Here is a 27,650-nt window from a genome sequence, read left to right as displayed (position 1 = left end):
ACACATCCATCTAAGCAATGGGAAAATCTATTGTGGTTTTCATGGACACAAAGAGAGTATTATTGTTTTGAAGTTTCAGAAACTGCCGAATGTTTGAGGTGCTTGTTATTTTTTCTGCAACCTAATGAACCAGTTGGGGAAAGAGCGGGGGTGGGGGCAGAGGTGGTGGAAGAGAGAGGGAGGGAGAAACAATGAATGACCAAACCTCTTCAATTTCAGGAACAGCTGTCATATTTTGCCTTACTAAGGCAAGTAACAAGTGCACTATGAGCTAGAATGCTGTTTATACTGGATTATGCAGACTGCAGAAGATCCATTTCTTATTGAATGATCAAAATGCAAATCCATTAAAAAAAATCATTTTCTGTAATCTAAATGCAAACCGTCACCAAAGCAGCACATTGGACAAATCAGGGAGGCAATGGCCTAGTGGTTTTATCGCTGGACTGTTAACCCAGAGACCCAGATAATGTTCTGGGCTCCCGGGTTTAATAAATATCTGGAATTAAAAATCTAATGATGACGATTGTCAGAAAAAAAACACATCTGGTTCACTAATGTCACTATGGTTCACTAACTTCCTTCCCTTAGGGAAGGGGGCTGCATGTGACTCCAGACCCGGGCTGCATGTGACTCCAGACCCGGGCTGCATGTGACTCCAGACCCGGGCTGCATGTGACTCCAGACCCACAGCAATGTGGTTGACTCTTAACAATTAGGGATGAGCAAGAAACGCTGCCTAGCCAGTAAGGCCTTCATTCTGTGAATGAATAAAGAAGAAAAAAGTTTGACCTTAAACAGGTACCAGCCTTTTTTGAACAAAGGTGTGAACATTTGCAATTCTCCAGTTCTCTGGCATTCCTTAATACTTGATGATTATGGCAATTGACCCTGCAACTTCCACCCTCCTTTCCCTCAGCCTTGTCAGATACATCTCACTGAGTACTGGTGGCTTATCATGCACGTACACCTGGTCATCTATATTTTAATTATCAATATAAATATTTTCTGAAGGAGGGTCTAGGCCCAAAACGTCAGCCTTCCTGCTCCTCTCGCGCTGCTTGGCCTGGTGCGTTCCTCCAGCTCTACACCTTGTTATCTCAGATCACTTTAGTACATCAGTCATGTCTGATGCTTCTGCATGCAGATCCCCTTTTTAGTCCCAAACCAAACCCTAACCCTCCTACTTTCCTTTTTGTATCCATTTACTGATACAGGACTTTTAGATCCCTCTTTCCACGTGTCCTCAGTTCCTTCCAATACTCTGTTTCTCATTTCCTTTTCACTGCTCCACTGAACTTTCAATATTCAGCCATGGGTCTCATCTGTATTGTCAATCTTATGTGTAGCATCCCCTCCTTTTACAACTTCATTTTATTCTCTGTCGTCATCTGAGGAGATTTGATTTGGTCTCCCAACCTGTTCCTCCTTGTGGTAACGTATTTCAACTGAACCTGAAACATTTAGTTCAACAGCTCATTGTCCCGTTACAATTTTGCCTGCCAACTGTTAATTCCAATTTACCTAGGGCATTTCAAGTCTCTATTCTCCCACAATTAAAAACTTTATTTGATTTATCCTTGCCTTTTTCAATAGAAAAGCACAAATAATACAAAGTACCATAACTGTGCCCTAAAGGTTCCCCTTCTACTTAACCCTGTTCATTTCCCAGAACAGATCAGGCAGTCCCTCTTTCCCCAATGAGATGGAAAAGTATAGATCAATAATTAACCAAGTTCAGAAATCAGCCTGTTTATAACCTTTGCATTATATCTGACCCAAAGCTGAGCCTCAGGCCATATAACCATACCATCACTACGGTCTACTTCCATTTCCATCACATCACCTGACTCTGCCCATGCTCTGCAGCATGACAGTGGTTAGCACTGGTGCCTCACGACGTTGGGGACCCGGGTTCAATTCCAGCCTTGGGCAACTTTTGTGTGGAGTTTGCATATTTTCCCCATGTCTGTACAGGTTACTTCTGGGTGCTCCAGTTTCCTCCCACAGTCCAAAGATGAGCAGGTTAGGTAGATTGGCCATGCTAAATTGCCCATAGTGTCTAGGGATGTGCAGACTAGGTGGATCAGCCATGGGAAAAATGCAGAGTTACAGGGATAGGGTAGGGGTCTGGGTGGGATGCTCTTCAGAGGGGTATTATGGACTCGAAGGGCCAAACAACCTGCTTCCACAATGTAGGGATTCTATTCTATGATCAACCTATCTGCTAAACCACTTATTCCTGCCTTTATTACCTCAAAAAATTCAATACTACAATGTACTGTTGGCTGATTGCATATATTCTACCTCTAAATGTGGCGAACAGAGTTTTGGATGACCTAACTTTCATTAAGTCCGATTCACCTATCACTCCTGCACTCACTGACCTGCATCAGCTGCTGGTCAAGCAAGAGTTGAGCTTAAAATTCTCATCTTTGCTTTCAAACTTCTCCACCATGGCCTTGTCTCACCTCTTTCAGGCTCACAAGCCTAGAAAGTATCTGTGCTCATCTGATTCTGGTTTCTTAAGCATCACTAATTTAATCATTGCACCATTAGTGATAGTGACTTCAGCTGCCTGAACCCAAGTTCTAGAATTTCCTCCCTAAAACTTACACCTGTACCTCCAATTCTCCCTTTAACACATTTCTTAAAATATACCTCTTTGATCACACTTTTTAAAAACTATTTTATTATCCCCTTACACAGCTTTCAGTTATTTTCATTAATCAGTATTTGAAGAATCAATTTAATTAAAAAATATTTGCTATTGAAATAATTATTCAGAATAATGTTATTTACTTCTAAAAAGTTGCCCAGTATGTTATACTGAATAATAGAAACTCCTGCAAAAGTACATGAGTTGTGTGCAATTACAAATTTATATCATTTTTAGAATAACAACAAGCAGTGATCTCTACCAGTACACCCAACTGCTATAAACATTGTCAGCCACTATCCTCTGACACTAACTAGTGTAATATGAAAGTAAAAAGTTCCCTTGGTTACTTCATTTACAGATTAATACAAATTTGAAACAGTGTACTTCAAAAAATAAAAGCTCAGCAAAAGTGCATGAAAAAAAACTAGCTACATGTGACAATAACTTTTAAACCCCAGATCATGCCACTGGTACCATTTACTTCAATTAACATTACTAAGGAATCCAAAATAAAACAAATCATGTTTGCAAGTATAAACCAATACCTTCTAAAGTGCTTCACAGAACCACAACTGAAGGGTAGGTTTTCAAGAGGTTTTTTTTAGAAAAACGAGAAAGGATAGAACAGTGGAGAAATTTTTTTTAAAGAGTCTTGCATTTAGTAATAAAGTGCTTATCACACAAATCTGAGAAGCACTTTATAATCAGTCAAGTAATTGTGAAGTGCAGTAGGAAATGCAGAAGCCAATCAGAACACAGTAAAATCCCACATATCGTAAGGCAATAACCAAATAATTTGTTATCTGTGACGTTGATCAAGAGATAAACACTGGCCGTGGCCAGGGTTAACTTCCTTGCTCTTCTTCAAACTAGTGTCATGACCTTTTACATCACTCAAGCAGATGAGGCTGTAGTTTAACCTCTCATCTGAAATACAGCATCTCCAACTGTGCAGCACTTCATTAGTACTGCACTGGAATTATCAGTCATGATCTCTGCGCACAAGTCCTGGAGCCATGAACATGGAATCTTGCAACTCAGATGAGTGCGCCACCAAATGAGCCATGGTTGGATATAACTAGGCCTAGATGACAAACAATGGTGACCAAAAATGAGGTCGAGAGAATGAAGAAGAAATCATACAGAGTGAAGAACTCTGGTGGGATAAGAGAATTTGATTCTGTAAGGATATAGAGAAAAAGCAGGAGACTAGCATTAAGTAACAATATTCATTTGAACAGCCAAATGCAGACACGATAAGCCTAATAGTCTCTTTCTGCACTGCAAAACTTCTAGTGGTAACAGAAATGGAGGGTCAAGAACATGAAGGAATTTAAGCATGAAGATAAAAATTTAATTGTTAAATTGAAGCAAGTCAACAAAGAAATGTAAATCAGGAAAGACAAAGGTGATATATGGGTAGACAGTGGGGGATAGGCTATTCAGCCTAGAACTGAAAATGGATGCAGAGATGATAGAAAAATCAAGGACAACAGCTTGGGGAAATGGGCTAAAAGGGAATAGGTACCATCTTCTCAAAGGTTAGTGGCAGAAAACGATGCCTAATCTAGTACTGGTGTTAGTTAATATGTTTCAAACAGTATAGAGGTGATGCAGTGATGGTAGAAAGATACAGCTTGGTGTCAGATGTGTTTGTTTTGAAGTCAGCATTGCTGTACAGGTATAGTAGATAACAACTTTGGGGGAGTCAAAAGATAAGGAGAGAGAAGCTACTACCATAAATGTTGTGCACACAGACAGAAAACAAATTCTGCTCATGTAGCACTTTTGAATGACATAAAAAAGTGTATTCAGCTGCTTCTCCGGAACAGACACCAAAGGAAACTAACTCCATGTCAAAGGAGATGACATAAGCGGTCAAAAGTTCTGTCCAAGTGTTAGGTTTTGAGAAGCATCTTGAAAAGGAAAAGACAATGTTGGTGACTAAATTCATGTTCTTAAATTTCTTGTCCAGCACCTTCATTTTTAGCTCCAACAATAACTGCAAGTAGCTTATGACTGTAGTGACGAGCAAGTCTAAAATCCGTGTCGTGCCTATAGCTTCCTTTCACCAGCTCATTGGGTCCCAATTTACCTAGTCCCAAACTCTAACCTCTCCCGATTCTTCCTACATACCCTCAACTCATTTCAAATGATGAAACCAACCTCCTCGCATCTCTACTTCATTAACACTGAGCTGCTTATTTATTCTTTCATGCCATGTGGGCATTGCAGGCAATGCCAGCATTTGCTGCTCTATCCCTACTTACCTTAGAAGATCATAGATAAATCTTTGGGGATGAGGGGGCAAGTTGTGAAGAAATCAGAACCAATGCAAGTGATGCTCTGGATACAATAAGATGGGTGGAACAAGGTGAATGCTATCTCATCCAACTAGCCAGCAGTGGAGGAGACGTAGTGGAGCACAATGGCCCAGGCAACGGTCAGAATGCAGATGGATGAAAACCAGATTCTCACTTCTGATTGCATTAGGTCCTTCTCGAAATCTGTTGAAATGGAAAAAAAACTTGACTTCAACGTGCTTGTAAACTGCTACCCGTTGTCCCTTTCCTCCCCAAGCACATCAACTCAAATCTGCACCCACCTTTCTTGGAACTTCATGGTTTGAACCTTCAATCTGGTTTCAACACTGGTACAGTGCCAGAACAAAAAAAATGACAATACAGACTATGATTCATCCTAATCCACTTGACCTGTCAGCAGTCTTTGGCTAATGTGATACCACTATTTAAAGAAAGACTGTAAAGAAAAGCTAGTGAACTACAGACAGTGAGCCTTACGTCAGTGGTGGGTAAATTGTTGGAGGTGATTCCGAGGGACAGGATTTACATGCATTTGGAAAGGCAAGGTCTGATTAGGGATAGTCAGCATGGCTTTGTGCATGGGAAATCGTGTCTCATTAACTTGATTGCGTTTTTTGAAAAGGTGAAAAAGACGATTGATAAAGGCAGAGTAGTGGACATTGTCTACATGGACTTCAAAGTGTTCGGCAAGGTTCTGTAAGGTTAGATCACATGAGATCCAAGGGGAGCTAGCCAACTGGATACAAAATTGGCTTGAAGGTAGGAGACAGAGGGTGGTGGTGGAGGGTTCTTTTTTGAACTGGAGGCCTGTGACAAGTGGTGTGCCGCAAGTATGAGCGCTGGGTACACTATTTTTTGTCATTTATACAGATGATTTGGATGCAAATACAGGAGGTACGGTTTGCAAGTTTGCAGATTACACCAAAATAGGTGGTGTACTGGATAGTGAAGATAATTATCTCAGAGTACAATGGGACCTTGATCAGATGGGCCAATTGGCCGAGGAGTGGCAGATGGAGTTTAATTTAGGGAAGTGCGAGGTGTTGCATTTTGGTAAGGCAACCCAAGGCAGGACTTATACAGTTAATATCAGACCCCTGGGGAGTGTTGCCGAACTAAGATCTATGGGTGCAGGTGCATAGTTCTTTGAAAGTGGAGTCACAGGTAGACAGGGTGATGGTGACGGTATTTGGCACGCTTGCCTTCATTGATCAGTGCACTGAATATAGTTGTTGGGAAGTCATGTTGTGGCTGTGCAGGACATTGGTGAGGCCACTTTTTGAATAATGGATACAATTCTGGTTGCCATTCTATAGTTAGGATGTTGTTAAACTTGACAGGGTGCAGAAAAGACTTAAGGATGTTGCCACGACAGGTGGATTTGAGCTATAGGGAGAGGCTGAAAAGGCTGGGACTTTTTTCCTTGGAGCATCGGAGACTGAGGGGTGGCTTTCTACAGGTTTATACAATCACAAGGGTTATGGATAAATACCCATGGTCTTTTTCCGGGGCGGGGGTGGGGGGGGGGGGGGAAAGCGGTAAGGAAGAGAAGAGTCTAAAACTAGAGGGCATAGGTTTAAGGTGAGAGGGAAAAGATTTAAAAAGGACCGATGGGGTAACTTTTCATCCAAAAGGGTGGTGTGCGCATGGAATGAGCTGCCAGAGGAAGTGGAGGTAGGTACAATTACAACATTTAAAAGCATCTGGATGGGTATATGAATAGGAAGGGTTTAGAGGGATGTGGTCCATATGGGCAAATGGGACTAGGTCAAATTGGGATGTCTAGACTGGAAGGATAAGTTGGACCAAAGGTGTCTGTTTCCATGTTGTCTGACTATGGCTTTTTTTTGACAAAACCATCATATTTCAATGCCCAGTGACTGTCATCCAGCTGATTAAGACTGAATTCATCTGGCTTCATTCTTACTTAAACATAGGTAAAGTATCATCAGCTGTGACTACTCATCCCACTCCTACACCACTGTAATAACCCATGGATTTATTCTTGGCCCCCTCCCATTTTGTCCCTCAGTGACATAATTTAAAATATAGCCTTGGTTTTCATATGTAACATTATGCCCGGCTCCATGTCACTATCATCACCCCAACTCCCTATTGTTGTTAAATTGTCAGATGGCTTATCCAACTCTATCACTGAATGAGAAGAAATTTCTGGAAATTAGCATTGGAAAGGCCAAAGCCATTGTTTTATTGTCAATGACACAATGTCTGAGGCTGAAACAGGTTATTTGCAACATTGGCGGAAGGCTGACACAAACGTGGTCAGATAAAACCTTACTTCTACCTCTTAGAACATAGCCCAACTTCACTTCCACCTCAACTCTTCAGCTACAAAACCCATTTCCCATACATTTGCTAATTCTTGACTTGGTTATTTCAATACATTCCTGGGTGACCACCCACATTCGGAACTCTGTAAACATGAAGAAACAAAGTTTCATTGCCTGCATCCATATACACACTAAATCTGGTCACTGACCTACACTGACTATTAAGTTATTTTAATGTTCCCCCAAACGATCCATGATCGTATCCTTCCCCAGTCAATCACAATCTCCTCCAATCCCTTAATCCTAATATCTGGACTCATCCAATTCTGGCCGCTTGAACACTACCATTTTAATTGTTCAATCACTGCATTAGGCCCTAAAAACTCAGGAATTTTCCCGTTACCTTGCAGGTCAGAAAAATTGTCCTCGACATCAAAGAAACATTTAATGGCATCAAGACATTCAGTAAAACTGAAGTCATTGGGAATCGCGTGGGGGGATCCCCATTAGTCAAATTATGTTCCAGCACAAAGGAAGATTTGTGGGGTTTCTGGAAGCCATACACCTCAGTATGAAGACATTGCACAGGAGGTAATCAGGGTGAGGTTCAAAACCTAACTATCTTCAGTCGAAATAATATATGTCACCAACATATGGTCAAAAGTGGGGATGTTTGCTGATGACTGCAGTGTTCAATACGATTCATGACTCCTAAGATACTGAAGGAGTCCACTGCCACATGCTATAAAACAGACAGCATAGAAGCTAATGAGTGACAAGTAATATTCACTTCATAAGTGTTGAGAAAATACCTGCTCTAAAGAGAGACAATACAACCATTTCCTTTTAGCTGACATTTAGCAGTATTCCAGACCATTAACGCCCTGGAAGTTAGCACTGACCTTAAGTGGACGAGCCCCATTAAAACCATGGTTCCAAGAATAAGATTCCAAACTCATGACCTCTACCGACTAGGACAAATGCTTGGGAGCATCGTCTGTAGGCTCTCCTCCAAGTCACACACGATTCTGACTTGGAATTATATCACACTCCTTCATAGTAACTTGACCCAGTGACAATAACTCACCCTATCAGTACTATGGTATACCTAGTGGTTCAAGACAGAACCTCACTACCATCTTCTCAAAGGATATTGGAGATTGGCAACAAGCACTGCCTTGACGGGGTCACCTATACCCCAAGAATGATTTTTTTTTTTTTTTTAAAATATGAGTGAGTAATATGATTAGTTCAAGCCTATACCCAGAGATGGCTGCACATAGTTCAACAGTATTTTGTGTTTACTGTTGGAGAATATACATTACAATGTACGTCAGTGTTGCCTGGAGTGAAAACAGCAAAGAAACTAAGTTGCAGTACAAGAATCTTATGGACATTTCTTAAATCACAAACAGCGAGATCATCTGGTCTGTCGTCTCTCCCACTTCTAGCTCAACGTCTCTCAAAGATCCTCACTGCCCTATCCTACACCTAACCTCTCAACTTTCTCTCTATTCTACCTTGACTTCAATTCTAATTTCTCAGAATGCTTATCCACGAGATCCACCCATGCGTGCTTAACTATTTGCAAACAGATGACCAAAAAACTTCTCTTGTATTCCTGATTAGCTGGTATTGTTAACTGTTCCTTCTACGCAAATTTTGTATTCCCCATGATATCTTCCCAGCCCACTTTCCCCTTGCCAAAACTTCAAAGCTACCATCAATTCATTCTTCAAAAAGCTCACCCCCAATCTAGCAAACTATACCCATTCACCAATTTCCCTTTATTGTCAAAGAATCTACCAACTCCAGCTTCAACTTTTCACAATTCCAAAATTAATCCTTCCAATCAGGTTTCTGGCCCGACCACAGTACCTAAATGGCCGTGAACATCACAATCTTTGTTGCTGTGCCAGTAGAGAACCTCGTCTTACTTGTTGCCCCAACTATACCAGGTTCAATTTCACCAAATACAGAATCCAGAGTGGAAAGATTAATGGAAATAGCAGTTACTTATACTTGGGAGAATGTTAAGTATAGGAATCAGCAGTGTAATTGACACAAAAAATGATAGAAACTGTGATTTGGAGGGAATTGTTACACAGAGCTGAAATATAAAGCTGACAAAAGTAGACAAAGTGAAATGCTGAGAGATGTGTTTCTGGATAAGAATGCAGTCGCTCAGTTGGAGACAGCAATGAGGAAATTCTCAAAGGAAGAGGAAAGATACTAGACATCAAGAAAATGCAACAAGGCTGAACTGGTCACATGTTAAAGGCTTGACAACTTAAAAGAGATAACTGATTGAAAATTAGAGTGATGTACACCAAGTAAAAGTAAGATGTTAGACAATTTAATACTTAAAAGTATTAAAAGACTCCTACAAGAACTGATGAGCAAAATGCAAAACCATTGCAGTGGAAAAAGTACCACAGTGCGCTGCTTACTACTTACCCCTACCTATTTGGCCAAGCTTTGGTCATCTGCCCCTAATATTACTTTATAAACCTCCACATTAAATTGCGATTTGTAAACACATCTATAAATTGAGATGTTTTATTAGTCAAGTGCCATTTAAAACACTTGCTGCTGTCAAAATAAGCAAAAAGCAGATGTCAGAAATTCCACAATGATAGACATAGACCTCAAAAGAGTAAATGAAGACTACTGGAAGAAAAGTATGAAGGTACTAGTTACAATTAAGAGAAATTATTATGCATCATGCACATATTATTTGCGGTATCATGCAGACATAGAAATAGCGAAGGGAAACAAAAAAAGGAAGCTTTTTATTGTGATTGCTTTCTTCTAGAATTGTGGCCAGCAAAAGTATGGTACTTTTCTAACTATCTCAATGAGAAAACAGTGACTCTAAATCTGCAGCAGTAAAAAGTTTAATGTGCTACCCCTCCATACTGGATTCATACTCTGCCATACGCAAAGCCCCCAGATAGATATGAAGCATTTTAGTTAAAACTGCATCTTAAAAGTAGGCACAAATTTTCCAAATGTTATTTCTATAAAATCACAAAATTTATTAATAAAATGTTATGACAGATTTGCAAGATTTGATTTTGCTGCATAAATTAAGTTTAACAACGATCTGTATAATTTAAATCTAACCAAAGACTTTCCCACTAACAAAAAAATCCTAAGACCTAACAGACTTCATTAAACACTCTCAGAGTAGAAATGTTCCAAGTATGAAGGACTTTAGTTGGATGACGTTGGAGAAACTGTGACTGTACTTAAAAGCAAAAGGATTGAAGGGGCATTCAAAATTATTTCACCAATGCAATGACTGTGCTCAAAAAGCATTTCACTGGGTACAACATACTTCACAATGTTCTAAGGAGATGATACAGCACTGTGCAAATTTAAATTTTTTCTTTAAAAAATACATTTTAAAAGGACTTAATCAGACATTCCAAATTTGCACATGACATGTTTTCAAGCTATAAACAGCAGTCTCAGAATGCATTTAGCACCTAGTCTCTGAAACTGGGCAGTTCTATTCCTGTAACATCATGAATTAACTCTGCTACTCACAGCCCCATTCCAAATTTCGACTAACACTTCTGCAAAAGGGTGAGGTACTGTTTATAAAAGGACTTCCTAGCCTACCTTCAGGAAAACAAAGAACAGTAACATGAAACTGCAACACATTAGTAAAATAATCTCAGTTAAAAAGCTCTCCCTTCAGTGTTTATGCAAAATCTTGCATCATTTTTAATTAATACATTGCAGTGGGCAGAGTGAGAAACAGATTTGATAAATATAAAAAAAAGGGCCAAGAGTAGAGAAACAAACTTGAAAAAAATGTTTTAAAATAACACTCCAATTATTTTGGCTATGTAAAGTAACTTTAAAAAAACTGCTTGTAAATTTATTTTACGAATAAACATTTACTGTAATATGGCAAGTTAATTAAAATTACAATGTTTTACACATTGAGACAAGCATGACTTCAAAAACTTAAAGTATGCACTTGTAATGCCACAAATAAATCAAACCACTATGCAACTGGAAGTGAATGAAACTGTTTAAAGTGTGAATTTATTCCGCTTCCATATACAGAAACTGTGCTGTAAATATCAGATACTTCAAAATATCCAACAAAATGCATTCAGAAAATACCTACGTGACTAACTTCATACAATAATAGTCAGAAGGAAGAACATACCAAAATACAACATCATACAATAAGCCAAGAATCCATAACAAACAATTTTAACCAAAATGTTTAAGTTGTTTAAACAAGCACTTTGGAATTGCTATTGCATCAATGCAGGCACTAATCTGATGACTGGTAACAATTGTGACGTCACTGCAAATCTAAAATGTTTAACACAAAAATGTAACAGCCATCATAATACTACAAGACTACAAACGAGATCTGGAAAATTCCGCCGAATTCAGCACTCAATAAGTGAAAGAGAATACATTTGACATCAGGAAATCAGACTTCAAAAACATGAATGCCATTTCCCCACGTTCCATATGGACCTTAGAAACAAACGAAAAGTCTGAATTTTTAAAAACACAGATAAGTGAATCAGTGTTCCCACACGACAGCAGGTCGCCATCGTTCCAAACACTCAAAAACATTCAATTTAAAAGACAGAAAGATCATTCTTAATACCCGCACACTTATTACTGATTTATTTTCTGAAGGAGGGTCTAGGCCCGAAACGTCAGCTTTCCTGCTCCTCTGATGCTGCTTGGCCTGCTGCGTTCATCCAGCTCTACACCGTAGATTCTCCAGCATCTGCAGTTCCTACTATCTCTGAAACTTATTGCTGCAGGTGTGAATATCTTAAGGAAGACTTCCCTAATAGTAAATAGGATTAACTCTGATCGTTGTTGTAATCCAGACAGCAGCTGAAGCTTAACCCAGCCAGCCTTAACCCAAACGAAACGATCAGGAGGGACAGTGCTGCATCACTAGCTCAGCCTGCCAGCCCCAAACATCTTCCGTCCCTGAAGCCTGCTTCAGGAGGCCGATGATTGACTGTTTCTGAATGGGGGGGGAAGGAGAGAAGGCGACGGCTTCCCCAGTCAAGGGAGCTGCTCGATGTAGCTTGTCTTTGGGATGAGGGCGACCTCGGCCGGCTCAGCAACCTGGGCTGCGCCATGTGCTTGCTGCCGGCTCCCATCCGGCACGGCCTGTGACCGGCTTGTCAGGACAGGGGTCGGCCGGGGGCGAGAGACAGAAGAGAGCAAGAGAAGAGCAGGGGTGGTCAGACAGCGTGAGGTCGGCTCCCTAACCCGGGACCGACATGGAAGCGACGTCCACGACCCTCTTCCTCCCACTTCGGAGACGGGCTGTCAGGTCGTCGGTGCCGATCCCTTACCTGCACGGATCGCGAACAAGAAGGTTTCTCGCCGTCTCACTCGCAGCGTTCCTACTCTCCTCGGTGACAAGATGGCGGAATAATAGGCGTCACGTGACCTGGGCACTAGCACCACGTTCCCGGATGCACATCGCCTTCGACCGGACAATCACCCCGCGCGCATGCGCCGTGGCGGCGGCAGCTCCGTTGCATTTCATTCATTCACTCACTCAGCTCATTCATCCGGGGACTCGATCACTTTGTTTGAAAACATTGATCCTTATTTCATTGTGTCACACGGTTCTTCTTTGCCTCCAATGCACACGCCACCTCCTGTGCTTAAATGATTTACAGATCAAGCAAAATTGACTTCCGTCCAAAGTAAAACCAAGAATTTAAAGCCGATGCCGGAATATGTGAAAAAAAAGCAGAAATGGCCGGGCACACTCGGCAAGCCTAGCGGCATCCATGGAGAGAAAGGAGTGTTAACATTTCAAGTTAACATTTAACGTTTAAGAAGGGAGGCAATGGCCTCGTGGTATTATCGCTGGACTGTTAACCCAGAGACCCAGCTGATGTTCTGGGAATTTGGGTTCGAATCCCATTACGGCAGATGGTGGAATTTGAATTCAATAAATATCTGGAATTAAGAGTCTAATGACGACCCCCATGGGATGGGGGGGAAAACCCATCTGGTTCACTAATGCTGTTCCAGGAAGAAAACTGCCATCCTTACCTGGTCTGGCCTACATGTGATTCCAGAGGTCTGCCTGACTCCTCTCTGAGTAGAAGCAGGAGCGGGCCCTTTAGCATGCTCTACCATTGACGAAGATCATGAATGAGCCAACATTCCTCACATCAACTTTCCTGCACTTTCCCATAACAGTTGATTCCCTCCTAATCAAGAACCTTAAATATACTCAAGGACCCTGCCACCCCCACAGCTCTCCAGAGCAAGGAAATCTGAATGACTCACAACCCCCTGATGATTCCCTCAGGGTTAGTTTATTGCAGCACGAAGGATATGAACTCATTTTGAACCTCATTGTTCACCGTTTTTCATGTCATCAGATGTTATCGGCAGTTTATTTTCTGAAAGGTTGCAGGCTCAGTTAATTATAGGACTGTACAGTTATTGTTCACACCCAGATGTTCTGACTGATCAGATTTTTTTTTCCATTATACTTTAATGGGTGTCACTGGCTAATCCAGCATTTATTACTCATCGCTAATTGCCCAGAGCACAATTCAGGGTCAAACATATTGCAGTGGGTCTGGAATCACATGTGGGTCAGACAGCAATGTGAAGTTATTCCTCTTTCCTAAGGGTGAGGCTAACAAACCTGGCATGGATTGAGGCTGCTGCGACCAGCTGCAGTAGATGGTCCTGGAGTCAGGCCTCTAGGTATTCAATCTCCAGCAGACATATCAACTGTAAAGCCTGAGAGTGCATGCTGTTCCTCTTCATGGGAGGAGTGTGTGCCCAGTGCCCTACTGCCCTATTAGCAAGGTTCAAAACCATCATGCTGCTGAGGACCTGCCAGCACTGATTCATTCAGCTTCCTAAGTGAATGAATCAATGACATTGGTCATAGAGGCATACAGAACCTTATCTCTCTATCTTTCTCTTTTATTGTTGCAAGAAGAAAGGGTTCATAATATCAATGATAAGTAAATTTGCAGTACACATGAAGTTTACCTCTGTGGTTAACAGTGAGGAAGAAGGTATTGGATTACAGGACAATATAGATGCCTTTGTCAGGTAGGCAGATCAGTGGCAAATGCAATTTAACCCTAGTAAGTGTGAAGTGATGGACTTTGGAAGAAATAACAAGACAAGGGAGTATTCAATGAATGAGAGGACATTAGAAAGCTCAGAGGAACAGACCAATCTTGGGATGCTTGTCCACAGATCCCTAAAAGTGGTTGGACAAATTAATAGGGTGGTTAGGAAGACATACAAGACACTTGCCTTTATCAGTCATGGCACAGATTATAGGAGCAGGGAGATGCACAAAACTTTGGTAGGCCTTGGTTGGAGTACAGTGTGCAGTTTTGGTCACCACACTGGAGGAACAATATGATTGCACTGAAAGGGATGCACAGGAGATTCACCAGGATGTTGCCAGGTACAGTTTAGTTATGAAGAGAGGCTGGATAAGCAAAGAAACAAAAATAAATATTGCTGGAGAAACTCAACAGGCCTGGCGGCATCTGTGGAGAAAATGCAGAGTCAACGTTTCAAGTCCAGTGACCCTTCTTCAGAAGAAATTCAGATATAAGTCAAGAAATTGGAGAGCTCTATACTGTCAGAACTCAGGGTGACGTTCTATGGTACAAATAAGTATTGGAGTTAAGGGTTTAAAATTGTCCCAGGAACTTAGGAAGCTCATACAAAGCCATAAACAAAATTAATAGATTAGTACAGTTGGTAGTCGGGGTTGAAGGCCCACTCGCTGTATTTGCTTCAGGCTACTGAGCCACATTAAATTTCAAACAAACAAACATTACTGGTTTGGTGAAAGTCTATATTTGTGAAAAAGCTTAAATTGTGTATATAGATGAATGCTAGAGTGATGTTTTCAAAAACCAGGGTAGAATAACCCCAGGAAAGGAAGGTGGGCCACACAACATGTGCAGTTGTTATCGTTATCCATGACAGAACAGCTCTTGTCACATTTTGAGTCATGTTGTGAAAAAAGTGGAATTTCTTATGAGGTTTTATTGTGATTTGATGACCCACAGTTTCACTAATGCCTGTGGGATGGAGTTAGGGTGTAGTTGCTGAAAAATCAATGGGACCTGTGTCAATTATATTTACTGTTTTAGTTGTAATAAATTAGTTCTTCTTTGTTGACGAAAGAAACCTGGCTGCAATTTTGCTAATTCAAAACCAAACAGAGAGTCTGAAATGTATATAATTGGCCATATCTTCACCCTGGTACAACATTAAACTGTGTTATGTCTGTGGAGGAAAGGGACAAAAAAGGAATTAGCGCACCATTACAACTTCAGTTGTGTGAATAACAAAAGCAAATACAAGATGATTTGCATGAAACAAGAGCAGAATCAAGTGAGACTCAGATGATGTGTTAACACCTAAATACATTAGGCGTATATTTATCCATTCTGTGTTACAACTGGGGCTGGAAGAATGCAATGGCACTATAGTCCACTTCTCCATGGGTTGCATTATTAAATAAGAACATTCTACCCAAGTCACAATGTGGCCAATCGCATGCTTTCTCTATTATATTTAGAATTAAAAGACCTATCAACCAGAATTATTTAATAAATGCAACATCATTGATTTACTACAAAATAAAACCAATTCAATGAAGAGGCAGAACTCGTTAATACACACAATTTGTAATTTTAAAATATGAATGTTTACTCCTCTACATAATGCCAAAACTCACACATATGCACGCATGTGCCCCTGCGTGTGCACACACACAGATATACACAAACACTCAAAAACCACAGAGTCTTCTGGTAAAAAAGACAGATTTCATTCTGCCAAGTTTCACTTAAGAAAAACTTTTCAGGCAATGGTGTCATTCTTGAAGACAAAGAAAAATAAGATGTAGAATTTTCTAATGTATCAATCTGGTATTTTTGCATATGTGGCCGAGGAACTAATCCTGCGCAATTATTTCTGGGCTCTTGACAGACAGAGCTTGCTCAGGAAATACAACATTGAGAAAATTTTTAAATCAGTCTTCCAGAAGCACAGGTTTCAAATTTCACCCTGATTTCATGGCAAAAATGTTTCAGAAACAAGATGCTCAAGCCAAGCAGCTTGTTCTATAGTGGGCTTTCCCCAACTGAAACATTCAAAAAACAATCTCCAAGCTTGCAATCTCTGTTCAAACAGAACAGCCACAAAATTCAGTCATTAAAAAAAGACTGATAGTATCCTTGAAATGAGTTCAAGCAATTATCTGGAACCATGTAGTTTCCAAGAAATGGCTTGTTCAAAAAACACATATTCTAATATGACTTTCCATTGACCTTTCAAAAAACACAGTCCAGATATCTCCACAATCATTCAAACTCAAATCCACAGAAGTTATTTCATGTGAAGCACCTTTATAACATCTGTTAGTTCTAGCCTTTTCCAAAAAAACTGAATTTGGTGGAATCTGCACATCTTGTGACACCACTGGCACTGCAACTATAACTACAGAATGTGTATCTTCTGCAGTTGTAATATCAGAAAGCTCAACCATTGTATTATGGTCACCTTTTTGCAAAGGATCTTTTACTATAAGATTGCTTAAAATTTCTGTCTTTGACCTAGTTTTTGGCTATCAGCATGAATATAACATTACATGTTTCAGTGTACAATTCTGACTCATAATGCTCCTATGAAGCACTTTCGAATGTTTATTATATTAAACGTTGGGTATGTTACAAGTCATTGCAACTGAGATTCTCAGAGGCAGCCTGCACTTTTGTTTTGCATTTTTTAATACTTTTGTGAGTTGAGTTTGTACTACAGTCAATGTGTTAGAATTTTAGAATATAGCACATTTTAACGTCTAACCAGTCAACAGGATGACAATTATTGAAGAAAGAATAATTTGCAACATTATTTGGACAAAAAATCTCATCTAAAATATTTTGCATAAAATGAATATTATATATTACTTTGTCCAAATTCATAAGCAGTACCAAATGTAGATAAAGATAAATGCAACCCAGATAATTGCATTCCTGAACATGTCATCTTATATAAATGAAATGGTATGACAGGAACATTTTGATTAGTTCTTATATATGAGGCAATTCTTTCAATTTACATTTTTTGTTCAAGTGCAAAATTCAATCATTCTCACAATCAGAGAATAAGTAAGAATAGAAAACCAATGTTTATTATTGAAACATAATAGATCTGACACTGTATTGATTTTTGGAATGGGCTCAGTCTGATTATTAACAGACAAAAAAAAGAGATTCAATTATTACCACCAGATTCCTCAGCATGTGTAAAAAGAAAGGACAAAATACGTTTATTGCAGTTGCTATGTTGGAACTGAAGTCTAACAAAGAACCACAATTTAAAATATTAATCTGCCTGTACTCTTTTTGACTACAGATGGATTTGGCTCAGATATCCAGAATTTTATGTTAATTTCAGATTTCTAACATTTGCAGTATTTTCTTTTTCATGTATTAATCCCATTGAAGCATCCATTTTCAAATAAAGATCTTAGACCAGCAATTAACAGTTAATTAATTTAGATTTATATGGCCTTATAACATCTAAATATTTTCCTTATTAATACCCCAGCGTTCTCTACTGCTTCTTAACTGGTCACTGCTATTTCATTTTGCTCAGTGCCTCTAATGTTGTATTATTTTATTGATTTTTTTACTTCATCAGAGCAATGATGTTTTGAACTGTTTTCAAGATTTCTATCTCAGATGACTTGGGTTCTTTCATCAATTCTCTGTATAACTTTTTATTACCTTTTAATTTTGTCATTTCTCCAAATAGAATAAATCATGCTATGAAGCCTATGGTTTTATTTATTCAACATAATTTTTTGCACTTTTTGGTTTGGAAACATTGATGGATGTACTGTCAGAACCTCAATGGAACTGGAATTCCACCCACCCAGTGTGACCTTCCAAGCTCCAATTCCTCAATGAGTTCTAATAAAACTTTTGGTTGAGTTCTTATTGCGCACTTTCAGGGACTTTCTTCCCAGGGAATGAAACTCCAATGCTGCTGTGGGTTAGAGTAGCTACAACAGTTAAAAGAACAAGGACATTTGTGCCTGAAATAGTTTGGAGTCTTTGAAATCTATTGTTAAAAATCCGGCAAAGAAAGACCCAGTTTTTTGGTATTCTGTGAAAGATATTAGACCTGAAACTCTAACTCAGTTTCTCATGCCATAAATGTCACTAGACCTATTGAGGATTGCAGTGGTGTGAGAGGTTAATATAGATGTGTAACTTGCAGTCTAAATCATCATGGAGAGGGACTAATGAGTGATGACAACCAATTATTTTTATTTTTGTTTCTATTTATTGTATCACTCCCTTTCCCAAACACAACTAAAAATTTCCAGAATTTTTTCAGTTGTTATTTCAGATCTCTAACACCTACACTATTTTAGACTCAAATTTGACTAAGTTTACTTAACTGCCATTTCACCTCCAAGAATGTCTACCCTTAAGAGGTTCTGTTCTTCTCTCCGATATTTCCATGTTCTTATTTTCTCTTTTTCTCTTTCATTGCTTCCTAATTTTCTTCTCATATTTGATTAGGTGAGATCTGATGAAGGCTATAGGGAACATTTTCAGCCTCTTTCTCCCTCCCAGCCTTACCCCTCCTTTCCCAGGCAGATGGAACAATGTGGGGGTAACTGTTTAAAATGGAAAAAAATGACTCCAACCCACTACAAACATATTATCTATAGTTTAACCATCATTGATTTGGGATCAGGTGAATACCCATTCTGAAGAAGTCGGTCAGTAATTGTTATATTTAAATGATGCTGGAGGCTTCTGATTTTATCAGCGATTTGGAATTAAAACCTCCAGTTTGCATTCCTAGTGGCTTGTTTGTGCTTGTACATCATCAGCATTCAATGATTCATGCTTTCATGTTACATGAGACGAGACATATTGAAGATGGTAAAGGAATATTTATGGCACAATATCCAAAAATACCAAAATGACGTTTATAAGTTAAAAATATGTATGACAAAACTAAAGACAAGGAACTAGGTGTTGAAGTACATTCAATTTTTATTCTTCAACCTCCAAAATTTTGGGTTGAATTTAGCATCAGTGGATGAATCTTTATATGGACATAAGATTCAGTAATAGGAGGAAGCCATTCAGCCTCTCGATCAGTTTCGCCAGTCAGTGAGATCAAATCTCTTTGATCTGATTGAGACCTCAAATGCACATTCTTACCTACCCTGATAAAATTTCAGTCCCTCGCTTAACAAGAATATATCCATCTTTGTTTTAAAATATTCAAAGACTGTACTACCATAACCTTTTCAGGATAGAGTTCCAAAAACTGAAGACCCACTATCAGGGAAAAGAAAACCTCAACTCTGTTTTAAATAGGTGACCTTCCCTGCACCGTTTTAATTCTTCCATAGAATAAACATCCCTATCCACACCTACACTGTCAAGACTGTCAGGACCTTATATCAAGTTTCAATTAAGTCATCTCTTACTCTTCTAAACTCCAGCAAGTAAAAGCTTATCATGTCCAACCTTTTTTCATCAAACAACCTGTCTATTCTAGGTATTGGTCTGTGACATCTGCTCAAAACTGCTTTCAACGCATTTACATTCTTCCTTAAATAAGGTGACCAAGTCTACAGAGAGTATTCTAGATGCCATTGCCTTGTGTGACTAAGGTATAACCTCTCTACTCTTGTATACAATTTCCTCACAATAAATGATAAGATGCTATTAGATTTCCTAATTACTTGCTGTACATACACAAAAGCCTTTTGCATTTCATGCATTAGGATTCCCAGATCCATCTGCATCTCAGGGCTCTGCCATTTCTTACTATTTAGATAAAATGCATCTGTTTTATTCTTCCTACGAAGATGGTCAATTTCATTTTTCCCTGTTATTCTTTACTTGCCAGATCTTGCCTATCACTTCATCCATCTATAGCTTTGTGTAGCCTCCTTACATTTTCTTCACAACCTACTTTCCTACCTATCTTTGTGTCATCAGCAAATTTAGCAACCATCCCTTCAATCACTTCACCCAAGTAACTTATACAAATCATAAACAGTTGAGGTGCCAACACTGATCTTTATGACACATGACCCTGTGATCCCTATGATAAGGCATAAAAGCCTATGGACCAAGTGCTAGTAAATAGGATTAGAATAGCTAGATGGCTGTTTTTGACTAGTGTGGACACAATGGGTCAAAGAGTCGTTTTCTGTGTTTAGATCTCTATGACACACCACACATTACATTTGCCAATCTGAAAAAGACCATTTGTTCCTATTTGGAGATAGTAGGAACTGCTGATTCTGGAGTCTGAGGTAACAAGGTGTAGAGCTGGATGAACACAGCAGGCCAGGAAGCATCAGAGGAGCAGGAAAGCTGACATTTCGGGTCTGGACCCTTCCCTATTTTATGCTTCCTGTAGGTAGCCAAACATCTATGCATGATAATATGCTAGCTACTACACCATGAACTTTTATTTTGCACAATAACCTTTGATGTAAAACTTTAATAAATACCTTCTGGAAATCTAAGAGTCGTTCACTGGTTCCCCTTTATCCAATGCACATGTTACTTCCATAAAGAATGTCAATAGATTAGTTCAACAATGTTTGACTTTCACAAAACCATGTAGACTCTCCCTGATTACCATGAGCTGTTCTAGCCATTCTTCTATAACATCTTAAATCACAGCTTCCAACATTTTCCCTATGACAGATGTAAATGTATGCAATGTCATTAAGAGAAGTTTAAATTTATCTTCCTTGTTGCTGAAGACCACAACACAGGTACTTCAAAAGTGCATTATAAACAAGATCCTGCCTCTTGTAGGTGTGAGGTGATATTAGGACAGTGGCCAAAAGCTTTGTCGAAGAGATAGCTTTTAAGAAACATCTTAAAGGAGGAAAGAGAGGTAAGGAAGTCAAGAGTTTAGCCAGAGGTTTCTAAAATTTAGAACCTGAAGGCATGACTGCCAATGGAGGACATAAATTTGCTCCCCATTCCATAATTCATCAAAATTAAAATCTTCACATACAACATCTTGCATGGCCTCATCCCACAACTTGTTCAAGACATATGCCCTCCTATACCCATCAGTTCTCTGAACATTGCCCCCTGTGGACCCATCCCTTCATGTACTCCACTACTGGTGGCAAAGCACTCCCTTCACTCAACTCTGTTCTCTCTCTATCATGAGAGAGCAGTTCTATGGTCTTACCAGACTTTACCTTACCTTCAAATTTTTGGAACTTCCTCTATTCTCCATCTCCATTCTCACCTTTAAAAGTATCCCAAAACTCACTGTTGTGACCAAATGTTTGATTACTTCTCCTAAGTTTCATGCACACACTAAATGCCAGTTTTTGATAATCTTACCTTTGGAGCACCTTATGTTATTTTCTATGTAAAAGGCAGAGTTAGATATGTAAGATTGTGTCATAAGTTTACCGTTATTTGAGTATTGTTCTGCAGTATCTTATCTATGGAGCCTTTATTCATTCATGAGCCTCAGCAGGGTGCAAACACAAGCAAGTCTGATCCTGTGTTCATCTGATGTCCGCTAAAGCTCACAGTTTAGCAGGAGTCACAGGATAGAAATCAGAAATTTGAATCCTTCCTTAACTCAAGTATGCTCAGACAATTGTTCTGCCTCAGATCCGTTATCTCAGCATTGAAACTGAGACTTTCCTGGTCTGTCTGGCTTAGCTACTCACTAGATAAATGTACTGGATCATTGGTAACTGATTAAAAACAGCTCTGTTAAACATTCAAAAGCAAGATAGTCCAGATGCTGGAAATCTGAAATCAAAATAAAAAGTGTTACAAATACTTAATGGACCAGATTGAAACAAAAATAGAGGACTGAGTGCTTGTAAAGCTGGAAGGATTCCTTTCCTTAGCCAATTTGGCACTGGAGACCCAATTCTAGAAGTTCTGTTCCTGATGCACACTCAGCATTCCTGCCAGTGGGATGGATCCGGGGTGATCGTACTTTGTGCATTGGTAAACACACAACTGCCTTCAAACACCTCCAGTTTTAGTTGCTGGCATTTCCAAACCATGCCCAATGTCTTTAGGCATTTGAGGAAAATGCTAAAGCTGCTGGAGTTATTTGGCAAGGTGAGGTACCCTTTTCAGGGACATCAAGTATCCCTTTGAGTGAGGTAACTTATACTTTGGGGAGGTCAGGTAACACGTTTCTAAGATGGCTTCAAATGTGAAGAAGAAAGCTGTTCCTGCCAAAACCGAGGCTAAATCCAAGGCCTTGAAAACAAGAAAGGCCATTTTGAGGGGAGTTCATAGTCACAGGAAGAAGAAAATTAGGATGACATCTACCTTCAGGAGACCAATCACACTCAGACTGAGAAGGCAACCCAAGTACCCGAGAAAGAGTGCTCCCAGGAGGAACAATTTGAACCATTATGCTATCATTCAGTTCCCTCTGACCACTGAGACCATAACAACATCCAATGAATGGTTATTGTCTACTTGGATTTTTCCAGGTGAATCAAAGATTGAAAATGTCAGAGTACACATGTGGGAATTTGTCACAAATTATTCATGATATCTTTCAGTTCCAGGGTATATTTTTCACAGAACCTTAATAAATATACCAAACAAGGATAGCATTAGAGCTGAGTAATTGCATGAAGTCTGAGCAGCTCCAGCAATAAGCAGCTTGTTTAGTAAACTATAAGTGCCCAAATCAAGCCATTGCACAGAGTCTCTGCTAGGCAAACGGTGATCCAACTCTAAGTTTCCATACTTCCTCAGGGTCAGGGATGGCAATGAGGTCATTACTTTTGTCCACATTCTGTGTGAAACTAACTTAATTAGTAAATAAAAGCTGAAAGAACTGCGGATGATGTAAATGAGAAACGAAAACAGAAATTGTTGGAGAAGCTCAGCAGGGTCATTTGACCCAAAATGTTAACTCTGATTTCCCTCCACAGAGGGAAGTGCTGCCAGACTTGCTGAGTTTTTCCAGCAATTTCTGTTTTTATTACTAATTTAACTAGATCTGTTAGGTTGGTAGTGATCAAGTAGACTCACAGTAGAAATTTATGTTCAGTCCTGGAGATCTGAAATAAAAACAGAAATTGTTGGAAATACTCAGCAGGTCTGGCAGCACTGTGGAGAGAAAAATGAAGTCAATGTTTCAGTAGGACTATGACATTTCATTTGAACTAATTGGGAAATGTAATACATCTTGAGTAAGTGAAAAAGGGGAGGGTGGGAAGAAGAACAAACAGGAAGGTCTTTGACAGGGTGGGGGGAAAGACTATTAAATGATGAAAGTTTCATGGTATAAAGCCAAAAGAAGTAGGAGATATCAGGTAGAGTTACTTCAATGTAAGATAAACTGCAATTTCAGGGACAATACTTTTAACATTCAAAATTCATAGGTTTCAGAGACTCATTTGTCAAAAACTATTAGTGCTCTATTTCTAGAAGCACTCATTTCCAATTCAATAAAATTAGCAAGAAATTTGTAATCTATAAATTTTCATAGGGTGAAATGAGTCTACCAAAAAGTGTTGTGTAAAACTCAGAACTACATTTTGGTGTAACCTTTAAGCTGTAGCTTTGTAGATGATTGTAATTTATTATGTAGCATTCTACCACAGAGATAAATGATGGGATTTACCATGCGCAAATAAGATCTTGCCTGATGGCTGGTGAGCCAACAAGAAGCCCACTTTGTCTATTTTTTGGAATGTCCAATAAATTAAGTGGTTTAACTGTGATGGGTCTTCCCTAAAATCAAAGAACCTGGAATGGAGATCCTTTCCCACTGACCCCCACACAATAAAAAAAACCTGTAAAACCACTGGTTAATCAGAGCCAGCAAGGATGGGTGATGGGCTGTGAGTAGGTCCCTCAGTGCTGGGTCCATCGATCAGACACTGAGTGCCTGGCAATGAAGCACACCCATGGAAGTCCACAAGCCACGCTGACTGGATTTGGAATTTGGGCTTTGCGTACGTTGCTTATCATTTGTCCATTGTACTTAAAATGTAACTCATTTCAACATACTTACAGGCGTACAATCTCTTTGGTAGCCATCAGCAATTTTACTGTCTGTTCCACCCCTAGAGTCAGTAGTTCTGGGAAGGAAGAACAGATGTGCATTTACAGAGCACCTTAACAGAATACCTAGAGCCATCACAAGACACTGATCTGATGGTAGTTTAAGCAGCCATTTTACACACAGCAAAATCTAGCTAACAAGGCTAATGGGCAGTCAATTGTTTTGTGATATTTTGGCCACAGAGTAACATTAACAACAACTGACTAACCTCTTTGAATAGTACCTAATGATCCTTTCTATTCATGCAAACTATTAGGACAGGCAGATGTGGTTTTACTATCTCAAACACAGATGGCACCCCCAAAAATGCAACGGTCAACTAAATTTAGGTAAGTCCCTCACAAACATTTTTCCTCTGTGACCTGATTTTAAGACTTGAAAGTTGTTGTAAGTCCTGAGTGGGAACTCAGAGAGGGGGAATACAGCTTTTGTGACTTTGTCAGAGCTCTGTAGCAGCCATTCCTTACGCAGAACTTTAACCTAGCATTCCCACTTGGGGTCCTGGACCCACTTTGGGAAGCATTGATCTAGATCATGTGATGGGGTGACACTTGGCTCAAAAAAATTACCAGTGAGCCATAATGAGATTTGGCATCTATATGCAACACCAGTTACAGATTGAGCAGGTATTAGATAAAAATAAAGCAAGTGTTACCCTGTAAATGCCTAATTTAAAGTAACATTTCAATGTTAAATATTCCTTGTCCACTGCTCAATTTTTTTTCACCCTTCTTATAGTTGAAGGATTTCACTGATCTGGGAGATCTCCATGATTGCCAGTTTATAAGATGTTATTTTCCTCAAAGATTTAGATCCTAAAAAGTGCCTGTATGACATTACCTGTCTCAGCACTGTAGGAGAAGTTGAGGAAAAGAAGTGGTGGATGGACCACTGGTCACCATCAGCAGCATGCCCCACACCATTCACCATTTTGTATACAGCGCTGGTGCAAGGATTGTGTTTTTAAGCTGGAAGTAGGCAGAGGGGCCATATAATGACAGTCATTCCCAGTGTAATGCTAATTTCACAGCTCCTTTTCATAGAATCCCTACAGTGTAGAAGTAGACCATTCAGCCCTTCGAGTCCATACCGACCCTCCAAAGAGCATCCCACCCTCTCACCCTGCATAATCCACCTAACCCGCACACCCCTGGACACTATGGGGCAATTTAGCACGGTCAATCCACCTAAACTGCACATCTTTGGACTGTAGGAGGAGACCGGAGGACCCAAAGAAAACCTACACAGACACAGGGAGAATGTACAAACTCTACTCAGACAGACATCTGAGGGTGGAATCGAACCCGGGTTCCTGAAGCTGTGAAGGTGGGGTTTGGGGGTGCCATGTCCTGTGGGGACAGGGCTGGTGGGGAAGATGTTGGTGCCCGAGATGGTTGGCAATGTAATGTCCGACGTAGCATTTGTGTCGAGTCAGGTTCCAAGTGGTGTAAGGAGCCAGGGAGATTGCAGTTTGGGAGTGTCAGTGCTAAGGCAGGGAGTGAGTTTATTATTTACCTAGGAATAAGATAGATATTTTAACTTTCTAACCTCTCCCCTGCGTAACTATTTATTTAACTGCAACTGAACCCTCCGAATTTTCTGATTTAAATGGATATTTCTGAAAGATTTTCGGGTGCAGGACCCATTGGAATCTTCAATTTCCCGGGCAGTTCCGTCGGATTCTGCTGCACCGGGATTCTGTAGGATCCTAATACACAAGTTGCACCTCTGCTGCAGAAATGACTCTCTGGCCGTCCGAAAATCCAACCCACAAGGAAAGCAATCTGCATGGAATAGCCGCTAGATGGAGCCTGTATACTACAAATATATTGGCTCCATCTACTAATCATCATGGGTAGAATTGCTGGTTTTCTTTTCACAGTTGGCAGTCATATTTATAAATGAGATATGTCTACTACTGATAGTGCTCTCAAGACTATGGGAATTTCTTCATCTAATGAAAATCTTGATGCAAAATCAATAGGACATGTGCTAATCAAATGTATCACTGACTCTTGTGAAATGTCAGATGTTAAATTTAGTCTTTCTCGACTTATCAATGTTCTTAGTATTTTTGATAGCAAGTGGAATACCTCTCCTCTATGACATCTGTATGCAGTTTTGCTTTCACAGCATTGAATAAGTGAGGAGGCCAGACTGGTGGAGAGATTTCAATGTGAGATATTGTGAAGTCATCCTTTTTGCACTTAAAATAGAGACCAAATCAATAATTACATGAAAGAGAACTCTGGCAGATGGGGATAGAAATTAAGTGCATCTCAAGTGGAATAGATGGGGATAGAAATTAAGTTAAAAAGCTAATGATACTTTAGCATACATCTTAAGTGGAATAGACTACAAGGGAGTATAATTGTTCTGAAGTTGTATAAAACTTTGTCTTAACCACATCTAGAATCCTAAGTTCAGTTTTGGAATCGCACCACACATTAGCCTTGGAGGGCTGGAGCTTAGATTCAATGGAATATCTCCAGGTCTGAAGGACCTATTGTTTGAATTAGATGACATAATTAAGACATTTAAGTTAGCGAATGAATGATAGTTTAGTTAAGAAATCATTTTTTTTCCTCTACATCTAGAGCAAAAGGTCATATAACCTTAATATTAGAATGTGATGAAAGGTGTACATTATATATTATATCTTGGAATTTGGATTTCAAAATAAAGATCGTTGGATGTCGGTTATTTTTGTGAAGGTACCTTTCACAAGTGCGTCAGAAAGTAATTTGGAACAGTGACCAAAATGGATCAATTCCAAGAAAGCATGCAACACCTATCAAATGCCTGGCAGGAACTCTTGTGGTGTTAATGAATAAAATGTTTATGAGTTCAGTTTATGACTGATAGAGTAAACACATCAAGGCCATTAGCTTTGACTTCAGAACAAAAGGTTTACCACCTCAGGTCAGAGAGTCAGGAGCTGAGTTCAGAAGCAAAATTTAATTTTTGCCCAGCAGGAGAATCAGGCTTCTGGATCAGGGGAACCAGTCACTATAGATGATGTGTTTTAGTTTGTGAAGCTGTCAAGCTTGGTGAGTTTGGGTAGAAAAGTCTTCAAGTTGTCAGAACTGAAAAAGTTTTGGCCATCTGAATTGTGGAAGACTCACACCAGTGAATTTGGAAAGGAATTAGAGAATTGTCTTCGCAATTCAAGGAAAAAATGAAGTCAGTTAAGTAAAAAAACTTAAAGAGTTGAGAAAG

The 27,650-nt window shown here is 39.5% G+C and overlaps 1 protein-coding gene across 1 annotated transcript in view; it reads right to left on the bottom strand.

Annotated features, from left to right (window-relative positions):
* LOC125484727 (GRB10-interacting GYF protein 2-like) overlaps positions 1–12,752 on the bottom strand; it is a 54,955-nt gene extending 42,203 nt beyond the window's left edge. Inside the window, exon 1 of the mRNA XM_048604614.1 lies at positions 12,635–12,752. The gene's annotated coding sequence lies outside the window, so the exon portion shown is untranslated. The remainder of the gene's footprint in view (positions 1–12,634) is intronic.
* Between the last annotated feature and the right edge of the window lie 14,898 nt (positions 12,753–27,650).

Source organism: Rhincodon typus, chromosome 13 (genome assembly GCF_021869965.1).
Source record: "Rhincodon typus isolate 14 chromosome 13, sRhiTyp1.1, whole genome shotgun sequence".
In the NCBI taxonomy this organism is placed as follows: Eukaryota; Metazoa; Chordata; class Chondrichthyes; order Orectolobiformes; family Rhincodontidae; genus Rhincodon; species Rhincodon typus.
Note: the sequence above shows the minus strand (reverse complement) of the source record. Positions and strands in the feature narration are given on the sequence as shown.